This window comes from Manis javanica, chromosome 14 (genome assembly GCF_040802235.1).
Source record: "Manis javanica isolate MJ-LG chromosome 14, MJ_LKY, whole genome shotgun sequence".
Lineage (NCBI taxonomy): Eukaryota > Metazoa > Chordata > Mammalia > Pholidota > Manidae > Manis > Manis javanica.
This window is the reverse complement of record NC_133169.1, coordinates 86,261,981-86,277,493: the sequence shown is the minus strand read 5'-3', so window position 1 is coordinate 86,277,493 and position 15,513 is coordinate 86,261,981. Positions and strand designations below refer to the sequence as shown.

Here is a 15,513-nt window from a genome sequence, read left to right as displayed (position 1 = left end):
CTGTGAGGGCACCTTGGAGCCTGGGTGACAGTGGTCAATCACCTCTTCTGCCAGGCCTACTGGACTTAACCACTCCTTACCAGCGTGGCCTGCACCTTGCCTTGATTTCCCTCTTGCCTTCCTACTAGGCAAGAGTCGCCTCAAGCTCTGGATTTAGTGGGACCTCACCAGTGTGCTCCTACCTTACGCCTTTTGGGAGTTCTAATCCAGACCCTAATTTCTTCTGCACGGACTTTAGCATAGTACACTCGGGACCATTCTTTGAGAGGCCCCTGCCTGTCTGATATGTGCAGGAACTGTGTGACCTCTCGTTGCCAGAACAGTTGCTGGTCAGAGACACAAGCCTGTTCCTCTTCCCTGGGGTTGCGGAAAAGGAAATGCCATACCCCAGGATGACTGCCTTTAAGGAAGAGAGGTCAATAGAATAGAACCATTTACATGTTGGGCACAGTTTTCAGCTTGACTACTTCACCAACCTCATTTACGCTACACAGGAGAAAGTGGCACAGTCCCAAGAGGACTGCTTCAAATGAGGAGAAGGGGAACTTTTTCTAAGGCCAACGATAAAATTTAGACAGAGGCTGCCATGGACAGTTATGAAGGGGTGGGTGGGGTCTATATTCTCAAACACCAGTTTCTGCCACTGCCTGGGAATTATCCTGCTAGTCACCCACTGTAAGAAATCTGACCTGTCAAAGAGGTCAGGGGGTCATCTGTGACTCTTGTGTAGGCAGCAGCCTAGCCAGAGGTTCACTCAACACCATCAGATCAATCGGCCAGAGCTGAGATCCAAGAACCAATGTCCACTAGTCCAGTCTGCCTTCGGAGTCCACAGATTAGGAGAGGAAAGTGGGAAAGCAGCCCAGCCACTCCCCGACATTCCCGTCTGTCTGAAGGCGGGGGATCAAGGAGCGGCAGACACCGGGAAACCTTTCACCGGAGACTTAAGACTGGTAGCTGACACTAATCGTCTTTTAAGTGGCTAATGGGCACCCAGACACATTTTTATGAGATAAAAAGTACAGCATTTAGTCAAGAATAAGAGCGAAGCATAGATCTACCTTGCGGTGGTACGCATCGGGTTCCGTGAAACTGATGAAGTTAGAGGCACACAGAGAGTGTGTAAAGGAAGTAAAGAGTGGCCCTGCCTCACCCAGAGGCCGGGGTGGCCTGAAGCAGCAGGCTGGAAGTCAGAGAGACAGAGACAGAGACAGAGACACTCATGGATACCCAGCTGGGCTGTTGGGGTCTGATTCCAGACACGCGGGCCTTTGAGAAGCCGCTGAAGCGCAGCCTCAGCCTGGACTCTCACAGGTGCCCACGGCTTTCCTTGGTCCCTCGCATCCAAGGAGAGGCCTCTGAAAGGGAGTCCTGGCCTCCACTCAGGAGACTTTCCCGGCTTCTGAGGGAGATGGGGGATCCACTGAGGGAGACGCAGGGAACCTGTTGCTCAAGACTTTGAGATCGGCAGCCAGGCTAGTCCCATTTAAGTGGCTGACGAGCGCCCGATGTTGTGTGCCACAGACGGCTTCCTTCTATAAGGACAGTGAAAGAAAAAGGCAGGTTTTGGATGCCGATACTCACCTCTGAAGTTATCCCGGACGAGCCCTGCAAAATGATGCCAGGGTTCTTGTTCATGGAGTCGAAGAATGAACTTTGCCAACACTCAAGGTAGGAGCGCAAGGTAGAGATTTTTATTTCGAAAAAAAGCAAGAGGACAGAGCTCCTGAGAGCCCCCACCCCCATGGACCTTACCATTATGGAGGTTACAATCTGGGAGGCCAGTGGGCAGGATGAGTTCAGATTTGGTCACATAAAAGCCTTGAGAGAGTTGTTTGCATGCACCTTTCTGATGTTAAGTTTACCTGCAAGTAAGTGGGCATGTGAAAATAGCCAGAATCCCAGCATGTCTGTGGGGTTAGAGAATAAATCAGATGTATCACAAGTAATACAAGGAAACCAAAGACGCAGTTTCTGTGTCATAGACAAGGCCCCTGGGTAGAGAAAACATGGATTTGGGAGTCACTCGTGGATCTGATTCTGACTCCACCACTTATGTATTAGCTGTTTAAGTGACCTCTGGACCTCAGTTCCCTCACCTGTAGAATGGGAATTGTAATCTCTACATTTTAAGTTGTTGGGAAGATTAAATGAGATATATATAAGGAGCCAGGCAGGTTCCTCACTGGGTGAGGAACCCCTAGGTTACTTCCTTTCCCATTACCTCCCCATCCCACCTTTGAATCACACAATTAAAGAAAAAAAGCCCAGTCTCCCCAAGGAAATGAGGCTCCTCTAATGGCATTATCAGTCATATACCCAGAGAGATGGACTGTAACTATATGTGCAATTTATGACAGTCAGACCACTCCCTTCTTCTGGGGTGAGGGAAAGACTGCAAAAAATGAAATTACAGAAAAAAGACAGAAATGAGGGCTGGAAATGTGCCTGGATGCTAGTGAAAGCTACAGAATCTCCTTTCCTGACAGTGTCTGTTCAGAATCTCATAGTATCTGGGGCTGGGGCCGGCCTGCCTGGCGGTCCAGAATAAACCTGCGGACATCTTTGCTTTGCGTTCCATTTAGGGCATCTTTGCGGGAGGAACCGCTGTTGCTTTTTCTTTTCCAAGCCAGGCGTGCTCTGGGGAGGTGGATATCGCCAAGAAGGATCATTACTCAGAAGGAAAGGAAAAATGGCAAGCTGCCATTTCAGGCACTTCATAAATACACTAAATTGAGAGGCTACTCATTGGTTTTACCTGATTCCTCCTCCTTGATAAAGGAGAAATCTTTTCAGTCACAGGTTCCTTGAAGCTGAAAAGGAATCCTGAGCTCCAGCCGTGGAAATTGGCAGAGGCAACAGTCAAAAGAATAAACTGGCTCCGTGGGCAGCACTAGGTTCCCGGATTCCCTTCCCTGCCCCCATTTCCCACCAAAATGGGAAATTTCAGGTTGCCTTGGTCTGCAGTTGCCTTCGAAGGGAATGAGATTAGCTGTCCTTTTCTCCCTCCCCCACCGTATTTATCCCTCTCCCTGATTTCCTTGTTCTCACTTTCCTTCCCTCCTTCCAATCAGCTGTTGGGTCTCATCGTCCACAGCACTGGGATTTCTGTTTCAAGAGCTTTAGAATTCCTTCTTCATCTAAAGTAACGATAGTGTCCTGATCACAAAGGCAATGATCTGTATTTGTAATTTTTAATTTTGCTCCAAGGGTAGTCAGGTGTGTTGGGGAAAGACCTTTCCTGCAGGATTTTTCAGAGCCTTTCATATGCTAATATGAATTGTGAATGTCCATAATATTAGAATATGGGAATCCACATATCCCAAACGTCTTTGGTCTTTTCTTGCCCCCCACAGACCATATTCTGAAACACATGGTCTTTGGAATACACATTCCAGAAACACATATCATCTGTTAGATTCAAAAAAAATACTGTAACATTCATCATTATTTGATTTTTACAAATACCCTATGTATGACAGGGAAGTTTTAATGACCTTACTTTACAGATGAGTAAAACCAAGGCTAAGAGAGGTCACGTTCCTGGCCTATCGTACCATAGCTAGCCAGCAGACAACGAAGCAGGTCTTCATTATGGCCCTGCAGCCTCTGCCCTGCCTTGCACTGCATTTAAATATAAACATATGTGACATCATAATATGATGTGGTATACGATATGGGATCTAGGAGATATCCATGCTATTATTGGTGAATTATTATATTCATTTTCCCCCATGCAACTAAATATTTATTGCATATCTGTTATGTGATTATCACTATTATAGGTGCTGGGGATACAGCAGGGACAAAAATAGACAAAAACACAAATTCTTGCCTTCATGGAGCTTACATTCTACTGGGAGAGAGAGAAATTACAAGATAAATATGTAAAATATATTTAATGATATGTTGTAGAATCATAAGGGCTAAGAATAAAAATAAAGAAACGCATAGGCAGATGTGGAAGTTGCAGTATAGAAGTGTAAAGGGGGCTCAAAGGAAGGCTGCACTGGAAAGGCCACAGGTGAATATAGGCCTGAATGCGACCGAGGAGAGACCACGCGGAGATAGCTGGTGGGCGAGAGGGGCCCAGCAGAGAGAAAAGCAAATCCAAAGGGTCTGCCTGAGGCAGGAGTGAGCCTTGGGGTGAGGCTGAGCTAGGGGAGTAGGGGCTGAGGTTAGAGACATTGAGGGAGTGGGGTCCAGATGCCAAATTTTAGAAGGAAATGAAGTGAAACATGCAGATGATATGCCATGATATAAAAGTAATACGATGGTTTTTATTGTGTTGTACATTGCACATTACTCCCCAAACTTTAAATGAATTATCTTACACAGTTTCTGATGGTCAGAAACTGGGAGCAGCTCAGCTGAACTGGCTCAGGGTCACTCATGACATAGCAGTCAGGCTACCTGCTAGAGCGTCAGTCATCGGAAGGTTCATCTGGGGCTGGAGGATTTGCTTCCAAGGTCACCCATGTGGGAACTGGCTTCCCCCAGATCTAGTGATGAGAGAGGGAGGGCAGGGGAGAAAGAGAGAGACAAAGAAGGAGACAACAGCATCGTTTGTAACCTCATCTTGGAAGTTACACACAGTTGACTGAAGTCAACATGACCTGGGTGTTAAGAAACAGTTTATTCGGTGTCACACTGAGGATGTGGCCCAAGAGCAGCCCATCTGCTTGTTCTGATAAATTGCTCCAAACCTCCTTTGTTGGGGAACATCTTGAATACTTTTTTACAATAGGGGGTAGGTGCAGGGAAGAGGTTCTGTCAATCAATACCACAGGACAATGTCCTAAAAGAGCAGACAATGAGTGTTCTGATGCTATCTATGTGTGAGAGGAAGCAACAATTAGGATTGCAAATTATTCTCCTAAAAGATTCTACTAGGGACACAAGAACCAGACGGGTTTATGTATTTTTGAGCATTCAGGCTGGTTTTTCTTGGGTCTGGGGTGAGGGGTGAGGGGCATTGAGTCTTGTGACACAGGCAGGAACGGTTGCAGGCTATGGACACAGCACAGCAGGAGCTGAGCTCTGCCGACTGGTACCTCTGCAGCTTGCATAGTCCTTTGCCTGTGGGACCACCGTGGGGAACCTCAAATTTTCATTTTATTTCACAGACCATTATTTCTGTCTCTATTGGCCACACAGATAAACCCCTTGCACTATGTGGGAGGGGACTACAAATATGTGACTTTTGGGAGATGGGGATCATTGGCGATCACTTCAGAGCCTGGCCAGCGCAACTGGTTTGCAGGCAATTTCCTCAGACTAACTATTCCTTCCATACGTATCAACAAATACATTCCAGGCATTAGTGCGACCCTTAAAACATGGGAGTTCACAACCCCATCTGGGTTGAGGCTTGACAGGGGCAACACAGAGAACAGAGCTTCAGAAACCCAGTGAGAGTCGAAAGGTCTTATTTCAATTCTACATGAGCTGCTTCTTTCTTCAAAGCCCCACTTCCTCTAGGCCTGGCCTCATTATTTCATCCACCCAATTAATACAATTTGGAATAATCTTGCTTAAACCTGCAAAGAAAAAAACAAAGGAAAGCTGTAGAACTTCAAAGGCAGGGTGGGAACGCCCCTGGGCAATTCACCCTTGAGATAAAACTGGACTTTTATGAAGGGCATAGCCAATTACCCATCTCTCTATAATCTTAGATACCTCCTTGTGGAAGAGAAACATCCTACCTAATTTAGGAAGAATGACAATAGGGACTAGAGCATTTGATCCCTGAGGCCTAGTACTGGGTCTGTCCAGAGACAAAGACATGGTTTTCCAAGAGACGCAGGCCCCTGCCCAACTCCCGCCAGGCTCAGCCTTGGCTGTGCAGCCAGAGTCAGCTAGTTTCCTAAATTGAGCAGCAGATGGCATCATAGCCTCAGGAGCGAGCAGCGGAAGCTGCTGGCAAGAGCAGCAGCTGTCAGAAGCTCAGGCTTGTGCTTGGTATCTGGGGGCTCCTGGGCTGGGGTTGGGGGCTGCTTCCTCAGCTCCCAGCTCAGGGAAGTTTCTGCAAATTGAGATACTGTCAGGCCACGATCTCAGAGAGTAGAGCCTAGAGCCCCCGGTTAGGAAACAGATGATGAGCACAGGGTCTTTTCTAGAATCTTTTCTGGGCTCTTTTCTGAAAAAGATTAAAATCAGGGGTTGCTGTTGCCAGAGCGACTGTGTTTTTTCCGTCACTGCCTATCCCTTGCTCATGAGGATCTGCGTGTAGTATATCCTGGTTTGGGGTCTGGCAGGTCGCTAGCAGGAGCCTTCTGGGACGGCCAAATGGGACCAGAGACAATCTGAGGGATCATCTAGGGAATCCCAAGTGCTCGAAATTCAATCCTCTTTTTATCCCCAACGACCCAAATGAGCCAGCCAGCTCTCAGTCCTGCAGGCTCTCTGTCTTTGCCTCAGTCTCTTTCCCTCCCCTGTGGTTCTGATTTCTTCTCCTCCTCTCTGTTCCACTTTTTCTCTTCTTCCCCTTCCCTCTGTCATCATTGTCCACTTACGCCTTTCCCTCTGCAGATCTCTTTCTTTTCTCTGTTCCAGGGTAGAGAAGAAAGCCAATTACCAAACTGCCTGGGCACAGGGGTTGTAGGCCCTGGATTGCAGCTCCATTGCCCGTCTTCAGGGACACAGCCCCTCTCCACTGGGCCCTTCCCTTTCCTTCTCTCCCTCGCTCCTTGCTTCCCCGCTGCTGCTTGATGGCTCGTCCCATGGAGGGAGGCCTGGAGTAAGGGAGGCCCGGAGGTCACCAGGAGAACATGTTGTTCCCCAGAGCCTGTGCTCCTTGCTTTGCAGCTGTGGATAGGAAAGCACTTAGGGACTTCCCAGTGGGCCTGAGATCCCCTGGCCCCCCTGTTCACTAGGGACCCACATATGCCCCTAGAATGTGAGCTCAAGGGCACGGCCCCATCTCCCTTGTTCACTGCTGCATCCACAGTATCTAGTCAAGTAGATGCTCAATAAATATTTGTTCAAGATAATGAACAGCTGAGTGGAAGGATGATTGCTGGCCGCTGCATTAGGCTGAAGTACACGCATTGAAGGTGCCATCCCAGTCCACAGAGGGAGAGGAGCCAGAGGAGCCATCACTTACAGTCCAACATAGTGACTGTGAGTATGGTGGTGGCAGAAACCACAGTGCGTGCCTGAGTCTGTACCGTGAAGACAGGGAAGGCTTTGTTCACTCACCAATTCAAAAACTGTCCCCAGAGACCCTGAGCTATAGAGCAGGGAATGAGGCAGGCTCCCACTTGCGTGTGGGAGGCATAGCATGAAACAGGTAGGTAGGAACAAGCAGAATAAATGCAGGGCAAGCTATGGGCAGTGAGGGCAGTAAGCAGAGGCAGCTTGCCTAGTCTGGGCGTGCTCTGCATGGCTCTGCGGTGAGGTGAGTCCAGCCTGAAGGTGAGCAGAAGTCAGCTGGGGAGGGAGGCAGGGAAGAGAGTTCCAGGCCAAGGGAACATCGTGCGGTCAAGGAAGAGCAGGCGATTAGTTTCAAGTAATCAAGTAGAAGTGTCGGGAAGTGTGGCTGGGGCGCCAGCAAGGTAGTGGGGCAGGGCTGGAGGACCTGAGGCAAGAGAAGTGGGGAGTGGGGTGGCAGGGCCTCCGAAACCCAGTGAAGGAGTAGTGAGGACTTTAGTTGGGGCATAGGAAACCATTTAAAAGTCTTAGGAAGGGAAGTGATAGGGTCAAATCTATATTTTAGAAAGATTACTCTGGGAGCATTGCAGAAACCAGATGGTGAAGGGCCAGAGTGGCATCCCAGAAACTAGGGAAGGGGTAGTCCAGGCAAGAAATGATGCTAAGTGATGGTGACATCAGTGGGGTTAGAGGTCATGTTGGAGCCAAGACTGAGGATAAATACAGGTTTTCCTGGTGAAAAACCTGAAGGAGAGGGGACACTGGCATTCCAGAGAGAGGAAATGCACATGCCAAGGTTTCAAGAACTTGACGTGTTCTGGAAGCCCGTGTGGTTATGTGTTTTCAGCTTGGGAGAGGGCCCTAGGGGTGAGTGGAGGAAGATGAGGCGGGGAGGAGTCAACCTTTGCTGAAGAGCCTTGGAGCCCAGGGTAGGGCCAGACCTGTTTCTCTAGAGTTGAGAAGGAGAGGGGGAAGTATGGCCATCCTCTCCGGGTATGTCAATTATTTGGAATCCCATTTTTTGGAAATCCAGTCATTTTCAGCACAAAGGCATCACCCAGAACCTGAAAGACAAGGGCAGACAGTATCCAAGGAGGGGAAGGAGGGTGTGGGAATTGGAGCAGCAAGTGGACCAAGACAGGGAGCAGGCAGAATGGGAAGCGACTGGGCACAGAGAGGTGAGCAAAACTAGGTGACAGAGGTCCCATCTGTACCTGGAAGTCCCAGTTCCAGAATTGTCCAGCCCCTGTGTCCCCTCTTCCTGGTTCTGCTTCCAGATATCACAGACCTCCTTACAGACATTTAAACTTTTCCCCCAGAGATGTGGGAAAGGGTAGAAAGCACAGACCAATTAGTGTAATAGTTAAACTGGACTCTGCTCCTTACTGGATTTGCAATTTAGGGCAAATCATATACCAGAGCAATTTTCCTCACCTTTCGAGTGGGAATAGTAATAATGCCGACTTCCTTATTGCTGAAAGGTAAAAATGAGGTAGTGTGAACAGAAAGCTTACACAGTGAGGGTGCTCAGCATAGCTTTGGTGTTATTAATGGGACGGGTGTAGAGGACGGAAAGCGACAGGCAGGGATGTAAGGAAGCAGGACGGAGGGAAGGGAAGTGCGTTCCATTGCTTCAGGGGCTTCTTGGCCTATGGGATGAAATTCTCCACCAAGGCTGGTACCTGGCTACTTGTCCTGCCTTGTCTCCCACTTTACAGACTAAACCTAACACCACCACCTGCGACTACCGAACATACCAGGTTCTTTAAACCTTTACGTCAGCTGTTCTGGAGAGAAAAGGGCCCCACAAATCTGTCTTCATACCAAATAACAGGCAGCTTTCAGAGAAGAGCTGGAGTAGATGTTGGGAAGGGACCTGGGTATACATATTGTGGGAAGGACGCGGGGGTCAAGGCAGGGAGAAGCAGAGGAGAGTTCATATAGCTCAAATAAATGACTTTTGACCCAGTACTTAGGTGAGACAGAGGGGCAGGCAGGCCGATGGGCATGTTTCCCTTGGTAGTGAGATAAGACTGGAGGAGAGGAGGGGACGGGGACAGGCTTACGGGGAGTATGTCTGGTCTTCCCTCCCTCCCTTGTCTTCTCTTTCCTTCCTTCCTGTAGGGTCCAAGTTCCCTGGGAGGGAATTGCAAGCCTGAGTGTTGCCCAGGGGACTAACTTGTTCCTGTTAGGAGCTAAGGCCCACAGAATACAAAGGTCCAATTATAATACAATATGGAAAGTGCCTTATAAAGATTTGTGCTAAGGGCTCTGGATGCCTGAAGACACCACAGAGGTGGGGAGCTGGGCCTCGGCACAGGAGTAGATTATCAAGTGGGAAAGTGTTACCAGGCGGTCAGCACGGCACAGACAGGTTCTGCCTGGTCCCTGTGAAGGCGGAATATAGTCTCCCCTCCCCTCCATTTTCCTCCATCTCCAGAATTGAGCTCCTGTGCCTGCTTCTTCCAGAATCCACTCTTAGAATCATCAACTATTAGAACTGTAAGAAATCTTGGTCACCTTGTAGGTCATCCCAGTCTTTCGAATTTTATATCTGGGGAGCCAGAGACCCAGAGGGAGGAAGTGACTTGTCTCGGGTCTCTCAGTGGATGAGGACCTTAGAACTCATGGTTTCAGACTCATCTCTGGTCACATTTCCTAGCGCCACATTGCCTCAGCCTCACCCTCTTTGGCCCCATCCTCCACCCCCCACCCAAGGGTCTGGTTTTTTTTTTTTCCCCCAGGTGGGACATGGAAGGAATTTTTACTTAACCCTCTATTATCCAATAATAATAACTGTAAGAACTATCCTTTATGGAACATTTGCTATGTGTCAGGCACAATTCTAAGTGTTGAGAACATACATAAAACAAAGTTTCGACTGGTGGAGACAGAAGTTAAATAAACAAACTTAATGTGTCTCATGGTAAATGCTATGAAGAAAATTGGTCAGAAAGTGAGATTGGGCATGACTCTAAGGAGGCTCTTTTCCATGGGGGCATGTACTAGTTGTCTATTGCTGTATAATACATTAGTCTACAATTTAGAGGCTTAAAATAACAAGAAATAATTATTGTCTCACAATTTCTGAGTATCAGGTATTTTGGAGTGGCTTAGCTGGAAGGCTCAGGGTCTTTCTTGACATTGCAATCAAGGTGTGAGACAGGATTACAGTCACCTGAAGCCCTGACCAGGGCTAAAGGATCCACTTTCAAGATGGTTCACACACATGGCTGTGGCTGGAGGCCTCAGTTGTTCACCATATATGCAGCCCTCCTTGTAGGTCTGTGAATGCCCCTTGGCATGACCGCATGTAATCCAATAAAGAGAGCAAGGAGGAAGCCACACTGCCTTTTTTTTAAACTTTTTATTTAGGAATAATATTAGACTTACAGGCAAGTTGCAAAAATAGTACAGAGAGTTCCCATATATACTTTACTCAGCTTTCTCTAATATTAAAATCTTATATAACCATGGTACATTTGTTAAAACTAAGAAATTAACATCGGTACACTATTATGTACTAAACTACAGACTTTATTCAGATTTCACCAGTTTTTTCCTGAATGTCCTTTTTCTGTTCCAGCATCCAAACCAGGAGATCATGTTGCGTTTAGTCAATCATGTTTCCTTAATGTTTTTTAATCAATGACAGTTCCTCTGCTGTTTTTTTTTCTTTTTCATAACCTTGACAATTTTGTAGAATGTCCCTGACTTTGGGCTCGTCTGATATTTTCTCATGAGAAGACTAGGGTAGTCACCATGTTTTTTATGACCTCGTCTTAGAAATCACACACTGTTACTCCCACCACATTCTGTTCTGCAGGAAGCAGTGACAAGTAGACCCAACACTCAAGGGGAGAGGAATCGAGTTCTATTTCTTGAAGGGAAGAATATCAGAGATTTGTGGGCATATTTTAAAATCATCGCAGAGGAGTCAAGGAGGGTCCTCTTGATAGAGTGACACTTGAATAAAAATTGAATTTAGCAAGGGAGCAAGCCATGGAGGCATGAAGATAACGTTTTCTGGGCACAGAAGACAGCCAGTGTGAAGGGCCTGAGGCAGGAGTGTACACAGCAATGTTTTGGAAGCCAGTGTGAGCAAAGGAGACAGTGGGAGGGTATGAGGCCATAAAGTTTGTGGGCTGGGGGTTAGGGAGGTGATGTAGGGCCTTGTAGAACACAGGAATGATTTTGGACTTTATGCTGAGTGAAATGGGGAGTCATTGAAGGGTTTTGAGCAGAGGAGTGACATGATTTTAAAAGGTTCCATCTGGCTGCTGTGCGAATAGACTACAGATGGCAAGGGCAGAGGTTGGCTATCAAACGCGAAAGAACTCAGTGTTCTTCCAGAAGGAGGCTCTTTCCTAGTGGAGGTGAGAGACAATGCTTTTTGTCTTATTTAATCCCTAACTCAAGAGCTGTTTTGAGGATTAAGGAAGATACTATATTTAGGGTGCCTGGCACACAGTAGGTGCTAAGTCTTGAGGAATAGCAGCATCTAGAGGAAGAAAATGAGTATCTGTGGATCTGGACAATATCCTCCCCCACCCTCTTTTTTTTTTTTTTTTTTTAGTAGTTCTTAGCATTTTTATTAGCTTAAAAATGACTGTAGCATTGACATTTTGCACAGTGTAATGAAACACAAATTATAATTAGAAAACATCTTGGTGTTCATTCTCAAATTCATCTTTTGCAATTCCTGGTTTTCTGACAAATGCTCAGCCACTGGGGCTGAGGGACAATCAGCCTTTATCAGCCTTAAACTTAACTTCTCATCCGTCTCCTTCTACATCCCACACTGATCTGGTTGGGACAGCTTTGCATAGGCCACTGAAGTCTAAGCTTCACCACTTTCTAAGTCTAAGCCATCACTCACTTTCAAGGCCCCGGACCTAATTTTGTGAGTTTTTTTTGGTAAATGGGTCCTCCCAAATGTTTATATTTCTAGCCCCACAAAAACTGCCCTGGGTAGAATGGATGAGCCTTCTTTAAGAATCTGAGCCAAGATGGACAGTGGCTGCAAAGGGGTATGGGAGGGGACTTGATAGTATGGGTAAATGTAGTAACCACATTGTTTTTTCATGTGAAACCTTCGTAAGAGTGTATAACAATAATACCTTAATAAAAAATTTAAAAAAAAAAAGAATCTGAGTCAAGTCATGGACAGTAAAATGCCAGCCCTTCCTAATCTGGTCAAAACCGGGCTATGGTTCTGACATCGAATCACAGGCCCCCACCCTCCTTTTTTTATTGAGGTACATACAAAAAAATGCTCAAATCTTAGTGTCTAACTCAATGAATTTTGACATGTGCATACATTCATTTAACCATCACACAGATCAAGATATCAAACATTCTATTTTTTCCCCTTTCACCTCCTCCCTTGCCTCTTTATAGCAACCACCAGTCTGTTCTCTGTTTATGAGTCTACTTCTGTTTTGTTTGTTCTTTTGTTCATTTGTTTTGTTTTTTAGATTTCACGTGTAAGTGAAATCATATGGTATTTGCATTTCTGACTTATCTCACTTAGCATAATGCCTTCTAGTCCATTCATGTTGTTGCAAATGGCAAATTTCATTATTTTTTGTGGCTGAGTAATATTCTTCTGTGTATGTATATATATATGCACCATATCTTCTATACCCATTCATCTATTGATGGACACTTATGTTGCCTGCATATCTTAGCCAGACAATGTCTTTCTTTTATGCCCAGCATGTGGTCTGGCTCTAAGAATACAAAAAAGAAAAACCTGAGCCCTTGACTTTGAGGGGATTGGACAACAGTCCCAACTTGACTGGCCAAGTACTACAATTGATACGGCACCAGAGGCTCTGGTGGTCCTAGGAGGAATGCCTGATTTGGGGGAAGTACCAGAAGACTCATTTGACGCTCAGTTTCCGCCCCTGAGAGCTGCAGTCTATTCACACAGAAGCCAGGCTTCAGACGCAGGGCTGTCAGAATCTTGAGGCCCACATTCCCAACCACTTTGATATATTGCCAACCCTGTGTTGATGTGGTTCTCCTACAGTTGATCCACGGTCTTGCCATTTATGCCTTCCGCAGACCCTGCTATACAATGGATTGAGGAATTTTCAAAACCCTGGAAAGAGGTAGAAAGCCAGGCTTATTATCTCCTGATTTACATTTACTGGAAGGAACAGTAATTAGCACCTGCAGTGGGAGAGGAGAGCTCTTTTGGGTATGGGTCTCCTGTGGCCAAGGCTTTGGTGAGGCTGAGGATTCTCCGAATGTGGATGGGGCAGGTCAGTGCTGTGGTCCTGAGACACCTCCCCCTGCATCCCCACCCCCACCACAGGCCCTCCAGCACTGATTCAAAAAATGCTGCCAGATCTCTGCCCATTTTATAGATGGAGGAAACAGGGAGATGGCTTTGGCACAAGACTGAACTTCTACTTGGCCCTGAAATCACCAATAGCAATTCAGCTGGATGAGCTTCCTCTCAAGAGAGGCAGGGAAGTGAAAAGAAGGAGAACGAAAGTGAGACAGAGAAATTGAGGAGGATGCAATCAGAGAATGTGGGATTCATGGCGGGACAGGAAGGGGCAGGGCATCTGAGGGAAGTCAGAGAAAAGAAGAACACTGAAGAGTAGGAGGAGAGAATGCACTTCTCTTCCTTGCTGAGTAAACACCAGCTGATGACAGTCCCCTCGTGTGCAGGAAGTGCTTGGGCACCCCCAATGCCTGTGTGGGGGCACGGTGGTGTTCACTCCCCATGAGCTTCTCATCCGTTCCTTCCTTCCCCAGATAGTTATGAGGAACCTGCTTGGGGTCAGAGACTGCTCAAGGTGCTGGAGATACAGCTGTGAACAAGGCAGTAGGCAACAAAGTGAGTTAATACGTCTGTTGTACATAGTGGCAAGTGTTGTGAAGAAAATAAAACAGGGTAACGGAATGGGGTGTGTCAGGGAGGCTGCCCCAACAAGGGTGTTTCCTTCTGTGTGTGCTGCGGGGATAATAACAGGACCACAGGACCGTTCTTCCTGGGTTGCTGTGAGCACAAGACGAGTTAATACATGGACACACTTAGCCCAGGGCCTGGCCTGGAGGGAACTCCGTGGCTGTCATCCTCCACGGGGCAGGGCCTGTTTCTCAGAGGAAGTTTTTTTACCTTCGTTGAATTGCGCTCTCTTTGAAGGCAAGGGCTATTCTGTCTTGTTTTCTGTGGTGTAGACAATGCCATAGCATGCTGCCTGGCATGCAATCAGGGAATACTTGTTGGGTGGATGAGTATATGCCCATTTTACCAATAAGGAAACCAAGGCTCAGAGTTTAGGGGATCAAAATCATCCAGCTAAATTAATGGCAGAGCAGAGGCTGAAATAGAAGCCTCTGGATTCCAAAGACTTCAGGCCCAGGGATTCTTAGCGCCCAATCCTGATGCCCCTACAGCCCCCCTGTTCTCTGGGTGTAGGCAGATGGGGGTTGGTGAAATGTGACGGGAAGAGGTCCGGAGACAAGACCTGAAGTGCGTGAAAGGAGCCCTGGGCCCTGTGACTCCCCTTACGCTCCCAGCCTCTCCTGACCAGCTATGAAGGTGAGAGCCTGTCAGCCACCCGGAAGACTTCTGAATCTTTTTCACCCCCACCGCTGTGGGGCTGCCCCCCAGCATCCAGCCACACTTGGTGCAGAATCATTTCTTTCACCACTACACCTCTGACTGCTGAGACAGCTTTTCTTCCTCCCTCCCTTCCTCTATCCACCTTGCCTAAAGCTCTCCCCCTCCTGCTGTCTCTACCCCTCTCATTCAGCCCTCTCTTTCCAGACTTCTGATTGTCCCCTTTCCCTTTCCCCTTCTTGCCCTCCTCTCCTCCCTCCCTTCATAAAGCAATGGCCTTGCTCTTTCCTCCCTAAATTGAAGGGCAGTCGTGTAGTAAAACAAATCGCTGTCAACAAAGTACATTTCCATTGTATGCATCCCCATGCAGAGAAGATTTATCAGGGTCTCTCACCCTGCACTGTTATGTAAATGTGGTAATTCAGTGGAAATAGGATATCTGAGGAGTCTGAGGATAAAGTCACCATAAAAACTATCAATTACCCACTGAGGCTTGGCTTTGGTTAACTGGCTGCCTTGCCTGCCTCTTGACTCTCCCCCCATGGGGGGAAACTTGACAGATGGTGACAGCTTATAAAACATGTTTTTTTTCCTCCTTGGGTCCTAGGAGGTCATCTGGAGGATCAAATGTCTGTAAAGTGCCTGAGAAATTATGAACTGCTACATAATTCAAGGGTATTATTATTTCTATTGTCATGTGGGTCATCTCTGTGCATCTTCTGCGTGACAGATGTCTGTTCTGTCGGCAAACCTAGGCTGACCCCACGCTCCGTGTCTGT

The 15,513-nt window shown here is 47.2% G+C and overlaps 1 long non-coding RNA gene across 2 annotated transcripts in view; it reads right to left on the bottom strand.

The window, feature by feature from the left end:
• Positions 1-10,510: 10,510 nt before the first annotated feature.
• The window catches only part of LOC118971958 (uncharacterized), a 30,239-nt gene continuing 25,236 nt past the window's right edge, over positions 10,511-15,513 (bottom strand). For both annotated transcript variants that reach the window (XR_012125112.1, XR_012125113.1), the window contains exon 5: positions 10,511-13,258. This is a non-coding gene — a long non-coding RNA (uncharacterized lncRNA). The remainder of the gene's footprint in view (positions 13,259-15,513) is intronic.